Source organism: Hibiscus syriacus, unplaced genomic scaffold (assembly GCF_006381635.1).
Source record: "Hibiscus syriacus cultivar Baekdansim isolate YM2019G1 unplaced genomic scaffold, ASM638163v2 tig00116962_pilon, whole genome shotgun sequence".
Taxonomy (NCBI): Eukaryota; Viridiplantae; Streptophyta; class Magnoliopsida; order Malvales; family Malvaceae; genus Hibiscus; species Hibiscus syriacus.
Window position 1 is genome coordinate 7,773,268 of NW_024063488.1, and position 13,688 is coordinate 7,786,955.

Sequence of the window (13,688 nt, forward strand, 5' to 3'; positions counted from 1 at the left end):
AAATAACAAATGAGTTTATAATTGTTGTCGATGCGGGGGTGTTGTTGAATGATAATGTCAGGGCGGACGTCTAATGTGTTGTGGTCGTTGCGGTTGCTCAGGAGTATGGTACCCATCCTCCTCATTCATTGGGGGAATTTCAACTGGTGTTGTAAATATATTCCAACCACTATGCTCTGTCATTCCACCAGTTTGCTCTTACATCCCTCTTGGAAACGTTGACTGACAAATACTGGTATTTGACATCATAGATGTCATTTGGTCAAAGTCATACGTCGACTCAAACATGGGAGAGTAGATGGGTGCCTGAGGCTGCACAAACTCTGGTACGTATGCCAGGATAGAGAGTCATCAAATGTGTGATTCAACGATCCCGCATCGTTGGACGATTGTGGTACGCTATTATCCATATGGGTTATTTCCAATTCAGGTTATTGAGATGCTCCCACTCCCACTCGGTAGAGAGTATTCAGTTTTACCAAATTTTTCTTAAATTTCAAAAATTGTCGCCTTTCTACCCTTGTAGGTTGCATTAATGTAGGTTACATGCTTCTCAACCCAATTCACCTTTTCTTTACAGCGACCATCTAATTTGTGGAGGTGGTCATGTGTCTCAACCCAATTCACCTGATGGTGACCGTCTAATTTGTGGAGGAGGTCATGATCTCATGGACTCTGCGGAATATGTTGGTGGAAGTCGAATTGCCTCAGCACTCTATCCACAAATTGGATCTCAATAAAAGAAAAATTAATCAATGGTGTAACAGCACACCAATATTGACACCCATAAAAAACATCGCGTCACACACGCCATAATTTGTGTAACATCCCAAAAAGAGGACTAGTGACCAAAATGTAAATTTGAAAGTTTGATGGTCAAAGTAGAAAAAGGGGAAAGTTTAAAGATAAATGGTATTTTTCCAAAAAGAATTTATTCCATAAATGGATTTAGTCAGTGACCAAATTATAAGATTTTGTAAAGTTTGGTGACCAAAGTATAAACTTTAGAAAAGTTCAGGGACCAAAATGGTAATTTTGAAAGGTTACATTTGATTTCGAAAATAAGGAAATAAATATATTATTTTCAAATTTTTAAATGTGAAAAATAATATTTAAGGATTTAATTCCATGTTTAATTTGGACTGTTGGATTAAAGTGATAGAATTGTAAGTTTTGAAAATTGCAAGGGCAAAATGGTAAAGTGGGAAAATATTTTGTCTACCTTTGACTATTGGAAGATGATAAGGTTACTGTAACTTGGTATTAATGTAAATATCAAATTCATTAAGGGTAAATTAGTATAGATATTTTGATTTCAAGGGTAAAGTGGTAATTTGACATTAAATGAATTTTATATTCAATATTTAATTAAGAAAGATGAAGAAATATCATATGATTTCTTCATCTTCTCCAGCAGAAAATGTGAGTTCCTCTCAAGGTAAGAAATTTTGTTTTCATTTTTTGAGCCAGTTTCTTTGGAATTCGAGTTATGTCGTGAAATAGGAAAGTGATCTACGCAAAAAACGCTATCATTTGGTACCAATATTTCTTTCTAATCTTGCTGGATTTCAAAGATCCCAAATCTAAGGGTTTATGTTCATGATAAAATTCATGAAATTGATGATAAATCTTGATGAATTAGAGGTTATAGATTTATTTTCAAGCTTTATTTATGGTTGAAACATGTTCAATCTTTCTAGAAATTATTCTTTAAAAATTCGAGCATGATGTATTTGAGTGAGAAAAATTATGGAAAAATTATATAAGGTCTGGAAATGATGTAGGAAGTATTCTACAAGCTTTAGAAAATTCGGGGACCATTCTGTAATTTTTGAAAAGTTAGGGAACCAATTCAATAGTTTTGGAAAAGTTATGAATAATTGTATAAGTTTTAATAGTTGATGTACTATGCTGGAAATTACTGGTTTGGAATTAAAATGAGCATTTAGATGTGAAATATGATCATTTTGAAGTTTGAAAAAAATGGTCAATTAAGTGCAACATTCACATAATTAGTGTATCGATACACTAAGGAAGTGTATCGATACCCCCTTAAAAGGAAAACTTTGGAATGTAATTTGTATCGATACACTAGCGAAGGAATATATCGATACCTATAGTAGGTACCGTTACACTGAAAAAGGGAAGTGAAAATATATTTTTTAATCTAAGAAATGAAGGATCGAATCATAATATTTGGAATGTTGATATGGATATTATATGTATGATTGTGTAGATATTGAGCACAAGCAAGTTCTGAAATGACTGCAAAGTTAGGATCAATCCAAAGAGATAAATCATAGAAGTGGATTTGGTTTTATAAAGTGTTAAGGTGAGTGCAATTTAATTTGTACTTATGTTATCTAACAAACATTGGCTTGCGATTAGCCAGTGACGGAGTTACTATGTTAAGAAGTGACTCCTAAAATATTATTTGATTTGTGATTGATGGAATTCTTATGTGTGCATGAATACATGAAAATGAGTATATGTGTCATATGTTATTATATGTTACATAATTTACATGATTACATGTATATGCGATATGTGGTATTGACATAAGTGACTATATGATCATGAACTATGTAAAATAGCAAGGACTTATGTGATAACAAGAGAAGTGATATAAACTAGGTGGTATAGATATAAATGATAAGTTAAACGACATGGACATATGTGATTATATGAGAAAGAATATAAGCTATGTAATTATGGACATGTGGATATAGGTCTAGTTGAAGATATAATAACATGATATAAATTACATGAGTTAGATATATAGGAACTGGTATAACCAACTTATGAGATTAAATGAAAAGTGAGATAAGTTAAATAACATTGACCTATAGGACAATATGAGAATATTATATAAATTAGGAGACATTGCTAGAAGTGATTATACGAACATGTAAAATAAGTTATATGGGGAAGAGTTATGGACTTAAATGAACATATAATATATGAGTCATATAGTAAAGATCTATGAAGCTATAGGAAAAATGTTATGGGAACTATGTGATGATAAGTTATGAGAATATATATATAGGTAACAAGCTATGTGAAATTGAATTAAGTAAATATATGAAACTAGAATATAAATATGTGAGATAAGTGATTATGTAAAACTGTGAATAAGTTTTAGGGCATTGATATACGAACTATATGAAAGTGTGTACATAAATACATGTATAAGTTTATATGTTATTCTATGTGTTATATGATGTATATATGAACAATATATGGCATGCGTGTTTACATGAACATGAGAAATTATATAAGTTATATGATATGATCGATGTGATTATATGCACATGTGATATATGTTATATGATATGAACCTATGTGATATGGGTTATATGACAAGAATATTATACAAGGATCTATGAGATCATACAAGAATGATATACAAGCTACATGAGACTGAGTTATGAGATTACATGTTTATATGATACAAGTGATGTAAATGTTATAAATAATAATGTTCATGTTATGTGATATGAAAGCTAGGGGTATAGTTGGCATGCCAAGAGTTGAGGGTCTACATGGTCCTCCGGGACATATATGTATTCTTTGGAACATTTATGATGTCCTTTGAGACACATACTTGGCCTTTGGCATATGTATATGATTCTTAAGGAATTTCTATGTGGTCCTTATGAACATTTTATATGGCACTACGTGCAACTCTACGCGGCACTTCGGTGCAATTCTACATGGCACTTTGGTGTATTTATACGAGCTGTGGTGACAACATATGTGCACAACCTCAATGTACTCGCATACCTTGAGTTCTCAGTAATGTACATGGGGCTATAAAATATATCAAAAGTGTTTGCATTATTTTATGACATCCTTTTATTATTGTTTACACTGAAACACATATGTACATGGGCTAATAAAGAGATAACAATAAATACATTGTATGTGATGTATATGCTTTGTTATATGAAATACGTTGCAAGATTTATATGTGATAATGTGTGTATTGTTAATGAAATGTATTACATGATAAAGATGATATTGATAGAGATCATGATAATGATGATAGGTGCATGTATGCATTCTGTTATATGAAATGTTCTATGGTTTATTATTTATATGCCTCACTAAGTTAACGACTTAGTGTGTGATTGTTTCACACGTAGGTTCCGAGAAGAAGAAGGATAAAAGTTAAGCAAGACATGTCAATTTCTCCTTTCCAAAGATCATATGAGAAAAAATTAAATAGTATGTATTTTGTAATACTGATTGTGGTTGACTCGTAAATAAAGATTTGAATACGATATGCCCTGATCGGGTTTTGTAATGTTTTAAACGTATTTATGTATATGGTAATTTATAGGAATGAAAGTTTAAGTTTTTATGAGTTTATATATGTTTGACCGAAATTACTGTAACAGTGCATCAGTACACTGTAGCAGTGTATCAGTACACTGTAGCAGTGCATCGATACACATTTTAAATTCGATACACTGTTCACGGTATTGTTCATTACTGTTTACGGTACTATTTAAATAATATTGATACTATTCATACAGTACATTACAATTCTTAAAACATCTTTTGCCTTAAATTTGTTATAATGAAACATAATTTAACAGTATATTATTTTATTTTCTTAATATAAGTCCAAATGTTTTGTTATTTTGTAAGAACATTTTTTTACAAAGTCAATGTGACATCTCAGACTCGTATCCGGGTCGGGTATGGGGGTGTTACACTATGCATCTACGTATAGTCTCCAATTAAACTGTAAAATTTAAATAACAATAAAATTGATTTGAATCAAATAATATAGTTAAATTAAAAATAATTAATAATAACATATTATATATACCTCTTTTTTCCCCTTAATGTCGATCTTCAGCTTAAACTCTTTAATATTGTTGTACACCAACTCGTGCCTTCTATTTTTTGCCTCCATCTGTATATCAATCAAAACAAAAATATGGCCATTTTGTTCAATATTTTTAATCAAAATAAATAATTTATAATTAATATTTTATATTAAAATATATAATTCATATTACCTTTCGGCAAGTGGAAAGTCAACCGCAATCTGACAAATCGGTGTCAAAACGGAAGTCTATGCCAAGCCCATGATTGTAGCAGCATCAGACATCCACCGATTTCTGTTGTATTATTATTATTCACGACTAATGACGCCTTGTACATCTCACGATACAAGAACGCTAATATCGTTGATCCCTAGCTATATTACCTAGTATTCATAAAATTTCTTAAAAATAGAAGATATTGAGTGTGAACAAAATTACCGTATTTATTCGGCATCAAAATTCCCCCAATCAACTGCAATATATATGCTCGTGTTGTATATATAATTTCTTATTCCATACTATTTGGTAGGAGCTGAAATTGATTCTTCAACCATGACAACTTCACACGCAACCCTTTACACTCTGGTGTTATTGGCGTTTTCCCAAGAAACGCACTGCAAAGTTGTTCCACATTATTTTAGTCATTTGTCATTACCATCGACATCGCATTTGTTTGGACCCCGAGTTGCATTGCCACATCCTCCAGAGTTATCGTACATTCTCCACACAGAAAATGAAATGTGTGTGTTTCTGGTCTCCAACGTTCAATCAACACACTGATCAAACTTGGGACCAACTTGTATTCTCACACAAATGTTACATAGTAAAATCCAGTCTGTTGCAAGTTTTCTTCTATCAATTGGTGTGGCTTGGCCGGAATATTTAGCTGCTTGTCCTCCTGCTATTAAATAATTCAAAAATTTTATCACAATCATAAAATAATCTTCAAATATTTAATAATAATAATTCATTAAACAATATTTTATTTTATTAAATAATAATAACACCATTTCCCAAATGAGTAGAAATATGTTGATTGTCAAATCTCAGTGGATTTTGGTCAGCCATTCGAATGAATCTGTAAAAAAAAATTAAACATCATTAATCTAACTTAAACTAACAACTAATTAATTAAATTTTTGTTATATAATATAACTAACCCTAAACTATGCCCTAACTAACTAACTAACTAACTAATAATTTAAACTAATTTAAAAATTACAAAATTACCTTACGGGCCCTTCTTCTTCTTCTTTTGTTCTCTTTCTTTCTTCTCCCTTTCTTTCTTCTTACAACCGAACCCCCTCCCACCCAATATATAACCCTAAATCCGACTGTAAATGTAGTAAATTATTGCATGCAATAAGGGATCACAGGCTACCAAAAATTCATGCAGCAATTATTGCATTTGAACCCCGTGAAAGCTGCAATAATGAAGCTACAATAATTGAACCCATGAATGCTGCAATTATACATCATATAAAATGATTAAAAAATTACCTATAATTTCTATAGTTAATCAAGTGGGCCATGCCCCTATTTGCCTCTAGGTTCACGCCTCTTTGAAATCAACTAGCAACAAACACAGTAATACTTGAATCAAGCCTACAAACATGGGTTATTAGTTAAAATATTGAGTTTAATATTTTTAATCCAATAAACACAAAGAATGTCATAAATGGATAATGTGAAAACATTGTAATGCACTAAACGACTCATTTATACAGTCAGATATCCAATTGGATCACGTGCATGGAATAAGGTCACTCGTACTTGGCGACCTCCATTGTGGGATGGGATCACGTGCATGGCCCATGCACAGCTTCAGCAACGCACACAGTACGCTCAGACGGCTTGGCGACTTCCTTGGTCGCCCGGAGCACCTGGCGACCAATGCTCTTCCGGTAGCAAACACCTTATCTCAGCAATTAACTCTCCAATAACATTATCATGAATTTTTTTCCACACCATTATCTCACGAATTTTATTATTTTTCCTTTTCAAATAAAATTGCAAGAAAACGAGTAACAATTTGATTTTTATTATTTTATATTTTTCTTAAGATTAATTAAATCTTAAATTTTTAATAAAATTTGCATTAAAAATTAATAAAATTTAATCAATACTCTTATCATATTATTTTTTATATGTGGACGGTCATTGACGACGGATCCGCTCTTTTTGAGTATGAGTATTGAAATCTAATTTTTTTCTGATTAATTATTTATTTTCGTATGAGTCCACTTAAAATTTTATTTGTGTTCAATCCTATTAAAAAAATGTGTGCCATTAATATAAGTATACCTTTCAAAATATTTTTGAATTCGCCACTTACTATCATATTAGTAATTTAATGATTATATTAACCCGAAACAATTAGCGACAAAATATTTTTATAAAAAGATAGGTAATGCAATTTTTTAATTGGACGAATTAGTGATAAAAATAGCAACATAATTGTTATTTACAAGCATTCTTTTAAATCCTTTAGCCTCTGCTCGGAGCCTCAACAAATCTGATTTAAATCAAATTATCAAAAACAAACGTAAACATATTTTTACCATTCTCAATGTACAAACAGAAACACACATTCCAAGTTTCCGTGGACACGTAGATTCGTAACCCGAGAAGGAAGAAAGTATATAACAATAGCACCCATTATTCATAACATAACGTTTCACTAACAATGGTATATGGTATCATGATACGATCAAACCAAAACATCAGATATTCGACCGTTGGAAGCTAATTGGGCCTCTCATGAGCCGAACATACTTCGGTCGTGGCCTTTGAAGGACTTGAACTCAGAGTTCATGGGTGAACTTTGAGCTTAATAACAAAGTAGGATGGTCAAGACTGGTAGGCCCAGCTTTACATTGTTCCAATATCTCGTGTACCACTCTGTCCTCGAGGTTATGAGCATGCAGCTGATGAAATGTTGAATATTCTAAAATGAGACTGTCTGTGGTTTTTATTTTGTGGTATAGGTTAACCCCTCGCATATCTGTTCAACCAATCGATAATTAGATTTATTCACTGCCATCTATACATCTATTTTCTTAACTATTATATTAGAAAGTTAGTTGAATATATTTCCAAACCTAGGGTGGGTTCTATTCGAGTTTTATATCATTTGCAGAAGCAACTCCAGAATTATGATCAATCATTTAGAACCGTTCGGTAGAGCAGCGTGGTGGTTTTTCATTTGTCCCAAACCAGAGTTTTGCTTACGATCCAATCGTGAAAATATTTAATTTCTAATATTTCGACAAAATTAAAAAAAATATTGAAAAACCAATGGACCCTTCGATATTAGCAAAATATATATGAAATTAGTTAACTAGATTTGATTTTGACTGTTAGGAAGCTTCCCATGACTAGAGCAAGAATGACTACTTAACATAATATAATTGTGCAAAAAATTTAAACCCAAAATAATGTAATATAAAATCCAAACACATGAAACAAGAAGAACGCAATGAATGCACATGCGATGATGAAGCATGTGTGCTGCAATTATGAATCGTCCACTGTATCTTGTTATAGAAACCCAGTTCTATTTCCCAGTCCTTGTGTAGGTGCATGGTCAATATCCACACTTTCCTTCGGCAATTATTCCAAGATAATCTCACGTGGGTGGGTCTTAATAATTCTGCTCCTACCCTCTTCGATCCCGTCTGCCTTTCAACATCCTATTTCAAGTACACAGAACATTTTCACCCACGAGTCTAGGACATCGACGACTTTCAAATCAATTTAATTCGATTCATTCCATTGTCGTTGTTAGTTTTAATTTTTATTTGATTAGATGGTTAATTTTAGTGGGGTTGTTCAGCCCGAATACCTTTACTTTATAATCCAACCAATCAAATAAATTGTTACTTAATCAAACAAAAAGTAATTATATAGAATTTCAAGCTTAGTTCAAATTAGCTTTTTTAACATTATTTAAATTCTCTCAAAATAATCTGAATCAAATAATTTTAATTAAAAATAAATATTTGATACATTATCGATGGATATTATTAAATACTATCGTTTGTCTTATTTTTTTATATCTTTTTATTACATTTATATGTCACATGTTACCTTTTTTTAAAAAAACTCCATGATAGTTTATGAAATAATTTTTCTTGATTTAATTTTAACTTTTATTTTTATCTATTTTATTAATTTATTAACAGTTTTTAGATTAATTCAATTTATCACATGTATATCATTATAATTGTAGTAGCATATATCCTTTTAAAAAAAGGGATAAACATTATACAATGTAATACATTAATTTTAAATTTGTATGATTGTACATATACAATTTTAATTTTTAGTTTAGCTATACACCTAAGATGTTGAATTTGATTAATTATACACATTTTAAAAGATAAATATGTTCTTTTATTTCATGTTGATAGATATAATTATTGTACATACAATTAGGAATGACAATGTATTTGGCTAAATGTAATTTCAGTTGTAATTCTTCAAATTAAAATCACGGTATATATATTTATTTTATTTATTTAATAATTACTATATAATTTATTAACGGTTAATCAGATCGAGTTTCACAAAAAACTCATTATGGGTGTGACTCTTCCAACTCAGTATACTCTTTTCGTAGATGCCATGATTTAAACATTTTATCTTGTTTAATAAATATTATCTCGTCCTACTAGATCAATTGATTGTGGTACAATGGTAGGTATTCTTTAATTAGATTGTTGGATAAAATATGATATGGGCAGGATGAGTTAGGAATTATTTATGGTCCATTAACCACTGATAAAGCACAAGTTGTAGTGTAGGTGAGTGAAGTGATCGTGAAAGGTGTGCATTGAAGATGACAATTCGAATCTCTCTTTTCGAATGAAAAGTAAATGATGAAATTGCCGTTGCTAATTGCTGTGTATTTTTGTTACGAATAATATGTGTATGTCTGTCATTGTGTCTTCATCATACAACGAGCAAATAATGTTTCAGCGTCTTAATTTAAATATTCAGCCAACAAAAGTAAGTTTAGATTCGTCAGCTGCACGCAGTCGAGCTAGTCTAGCAAACATTGAAATCCAATTTATTTTCATAAGAGAAAAAAAGAAAAAGAAAATAGGCTTCGATCTTATGTGCCACGACGTAAAGATCTAAACATATGTACACGGTTAGATGATCGTTTGATTTGATTCTGAGAAGATGATGTCGATACTTGATAACTGACTTCAACCGAGTTAAGATTCTAGCGCTTTGTAAATGACTACGAAACAAGGAAGGTAGCCTTGGATTGAAGACAACCAACTCTTCCATGGTGGAGTAGACGCCGGTGTATGCTGCCATAGAATCGTACGACCAGTCGAAGCCGAAGAGCTGCTGCTATTATCCTCCTCCAACGGCGGCGCATCATCAGCCACTCTCTCAACCCTTCCCGCGATCACACGGCAAACAAGCATGGCCCTCCGCCCGTCCGTACATTTAAGTGAGTCGTGGGCCCTGCCGCTGCTAGCCATAGTGCAGACTCCTTTGGATTCTGCTGCCGCGGCGACACCTCCACCTCCACCTTTTGTGTGGAACCTTGTTTAATTATGGTGCAGACTCCGCAACCGGGATCGAACCGCACAAGCTGGAGGATCCACGCGCTCGAGGGAGCACGACAATGTGGTGCAGTGGAACCGGAGGAGTTCGTTGCCGTCGGCTGCACACACTGGGATTCTTTTGGTGGTGTTAAGAGCACGCGTTTTCACTGCGTCGCGACAGTCTCGAACCGTTGGATGGTGCGATGGGTGTTGTGGACTTTCAGTATCCGTTCGATCTTACAGATTGGATACCCTTCTTAAGCCAGCTCGATTTGAGATAATTTCTACGATGTTCCGGCCGAATGTCTGGGCCCAACTCCGAAACTACAAGAATAAAATATCAAACTAAAAATTATTTTCCTTTTGCATAAAGGAAATATTAATTGGACTTGTCGTTGTCGGTGGGGTCATGGTTCTCACAACGTGCAAATAACGTTACAGGTGGGATAATCATACCCAATGAAAAGACACCACGCTTACAATACTTATCAAAAGTGACAGCTGTGGTATTTAACATCAATCGGCAAAAGGGTGGGGCGAGATTTAGTGCAATAAGAGCATTAAAGCATTTGTAAATTAAGCAGCATAAAAACGAGTGATTTTCAAATAAAGTGCAAGGAGAAAAGTGGTAAAGAATTTGACTGTTAATATAGACATCTAGCCATTGTACTTTGTTGTCTGATTGGATAAATGGAAAGGAAGGGACAATCATTTTAGAACAATAACAAGTTTACAATTTCGGAATTTACTTTTGAGTTCAGGTGTTAAAGACAAACGAAGCAGAAGAAAGACACAATTAAGCTTTTATATGTTGTAATCCATACAAACAATTGATAATAAAACGATAGTAAATTGTAGCATAGAAGATATGGAAATGACTGTACTGCATGGCGAACAGATTGATGAAGCTCCAAGCTTTCAATCTTTGGGAAGATCTCTCCGCACTGTGAGCAGGCACAGATTGTCGCTCTTGAGGAAGGATACCTGATAATTCATACTTTCTTTAAACTATTTTTCTCAAGTAAACGAAGCAAATTCTAATTTTGGAAAATGAGGGGGAAATCAAGTTTACTAAAATATATACCTGTGGGGTCAACGATCATATGGCACTCATAACACCCAGAAAGCTTCTGAATGCATAGCTCTGGATGAAGATGCCGTGTAAGTTGTGCTGCTATTATGGATCTTGTTGACCCGACAACGACCGGGTTGACGAGCTATTTGTGGCTTTGCGTCTCGGTAACCCAGTTTCTTGACCCACTGTGCTACTCAGGCGAGTTATCAGCTCTGTGAACAACTCTCCTCGAGTTGCCATGAACAACGTCCCTGAAGCTACAGATGGACTTGCAAGAGGAACCCAGCTTTGAGTACCCATGATGATTATTCTTGGAAGGATCATGAACTTTCGGCCTTCAATCTGTTTGCAACTGAGCAAATTCTTGATTTGGTCCATGAAGACGGTTGCTTTTGCTTTTGCACCTGGTTTTTTACGCTTGGACTGCGGTTTCACTGTCATGGGTTCGGCCGCCGTCTCGGTAAGAAAGTGAGGAGCATAAAAATAAGAACGATCAATAGGAGACAATAATACTAAAAAAAAGTAGCAGCAGAGATTATTCTCATAAAAAGAGGAGTTTTTGAGAAGGAGCTAGGAGAAGGGTTATATTTTCTTTTTGTGGGCAAATGTGGAGGGATCGAGAGGGTAATAAGGACCAAGGACCAAGAAGGCACAGTGAGGTGGTGGAAGTGGGACCGGTCGCTGTCATTTACAGCTATGTTTCTTCACTTTTGATTTAACTCTCTCCCTTCTTTCGTAGAAGTGCATACCTCTTGGACCACTCGCTCTAAATCCCGGCTCCAATGCAAACGAGATTCATCAACTGCTCGTGAATGATCGACCCATTTTCATTCTACACGTATGATGAATTCTTATCATTTAAATTAAGAATTTGTACTTAAACGGTGTAATAAGGGAGAAAAGGGAGATGAATTAGAGTTTATTTAGTGTTGGGGTAATAATGTAGAAATGGGGTCCAGAGATACTAAAAATTTGCAAAAGAAAAAATGCATGAACTGAAGAGAAATCATATAAGACAACACAGAAAGAATTGGAAACCCCTATGGCAATTTGCATCTTCCAGATGTCTCTGCTGAATCACTATTGTTTGCGGTGCCAAAAAAAAAGGACGACCTGCTCCATGTAATGTCCATAATAAGGCTCGATCTATCTCTATCCACCCCATTCTCAAGGAATCCAACATGGACGAGCTATAGGTTGTATAACTTGACCTCTAGCGATGACTAGCTGCCCTCAATGGTCAACAACACATTGTTCAAAAATGACCGACTCACCATGATGTTGAATCGATGAGTTTCTGGTGTAATAAGGTTGTTTTGGGGTATTAAAACCCTACTTGCTCTCTGTACTCGTAATGGGTGATGACTAATTTCAGACTTTCAGTACACAGTACCGGCAATGCAGGGGCCAGCCAGATTAGAAATGTAAGAGCTTTTACAAGGTAATATTTGAGGTTTTCTAAAAGGTTGCATGGTTGGGGGCAGTATGAAAAGAAACCATCCTTTTTCATCTGCAAGGAAATGGCGTGAACATCCAAACAAAGCTACATTTTATCGGGAATTATGGAACCTTGATTATAACAAACCAACTAACACAATCTCACATGGAAGTTCTTTATTAAGCAATGATCATTGTAAGTGCACCCGAAACATGATTTCATTAGTTAAAAAAAAGTAATTCCTATAATTCATTTTATCATATTTTAATCCCTAAGTTGTACTATTCAACTTATATATTCCTTTTTCTTTTCAATACTAAAGTAAGCTTTTATTTTGTGACCTTAGATTACTTGCCAAACATGAGAACAAAACAGAATCTTAATTATTTTATTGGGTATCGATGTGAAGCTGTTCAACACTGTTGTATCTTAAAAAGTTAATCAAAGTCCAAAAATTTAGTAAGAAGAAAGGAACTTCCGATATGAAATTAACATGTGTAAGCTACGTGTAGTTTTTAATGACTGAGAGCAGAAGCTATAATAATGCTAGAGGGCAAGTAAATCTAGCAACAAAAAACCCATGTGCAACTTGGGAGGTTACTTGGCATTATATTAGTTGGCCGACATTGTTCACCTCTGACGTTAGGGAGATGAATAAAAACAAAAACCAAGTTTACAAGGTTTGTGTTTGTCGCGATGTTTTATGGCGACATCCTCCCACTACTGTTCAGTGTTCATTCAAATAGTGGAAGAAGCTGACCTAACAGCTGATC

General features: G+C 33.8%; 1 pseudogene; it reads right to left on the reverse strand.

The window, feature by feature from the left end:
- Positions 1 to 9,886: 9,886 nt before the first annotated feature.
- Positions 9,887 to 12,165, reverse strand: LOC120190574 (annotated as a pseudogene).
- Positions 12,166 to 13,688: the final 1,523 nt, after the last annotated feature.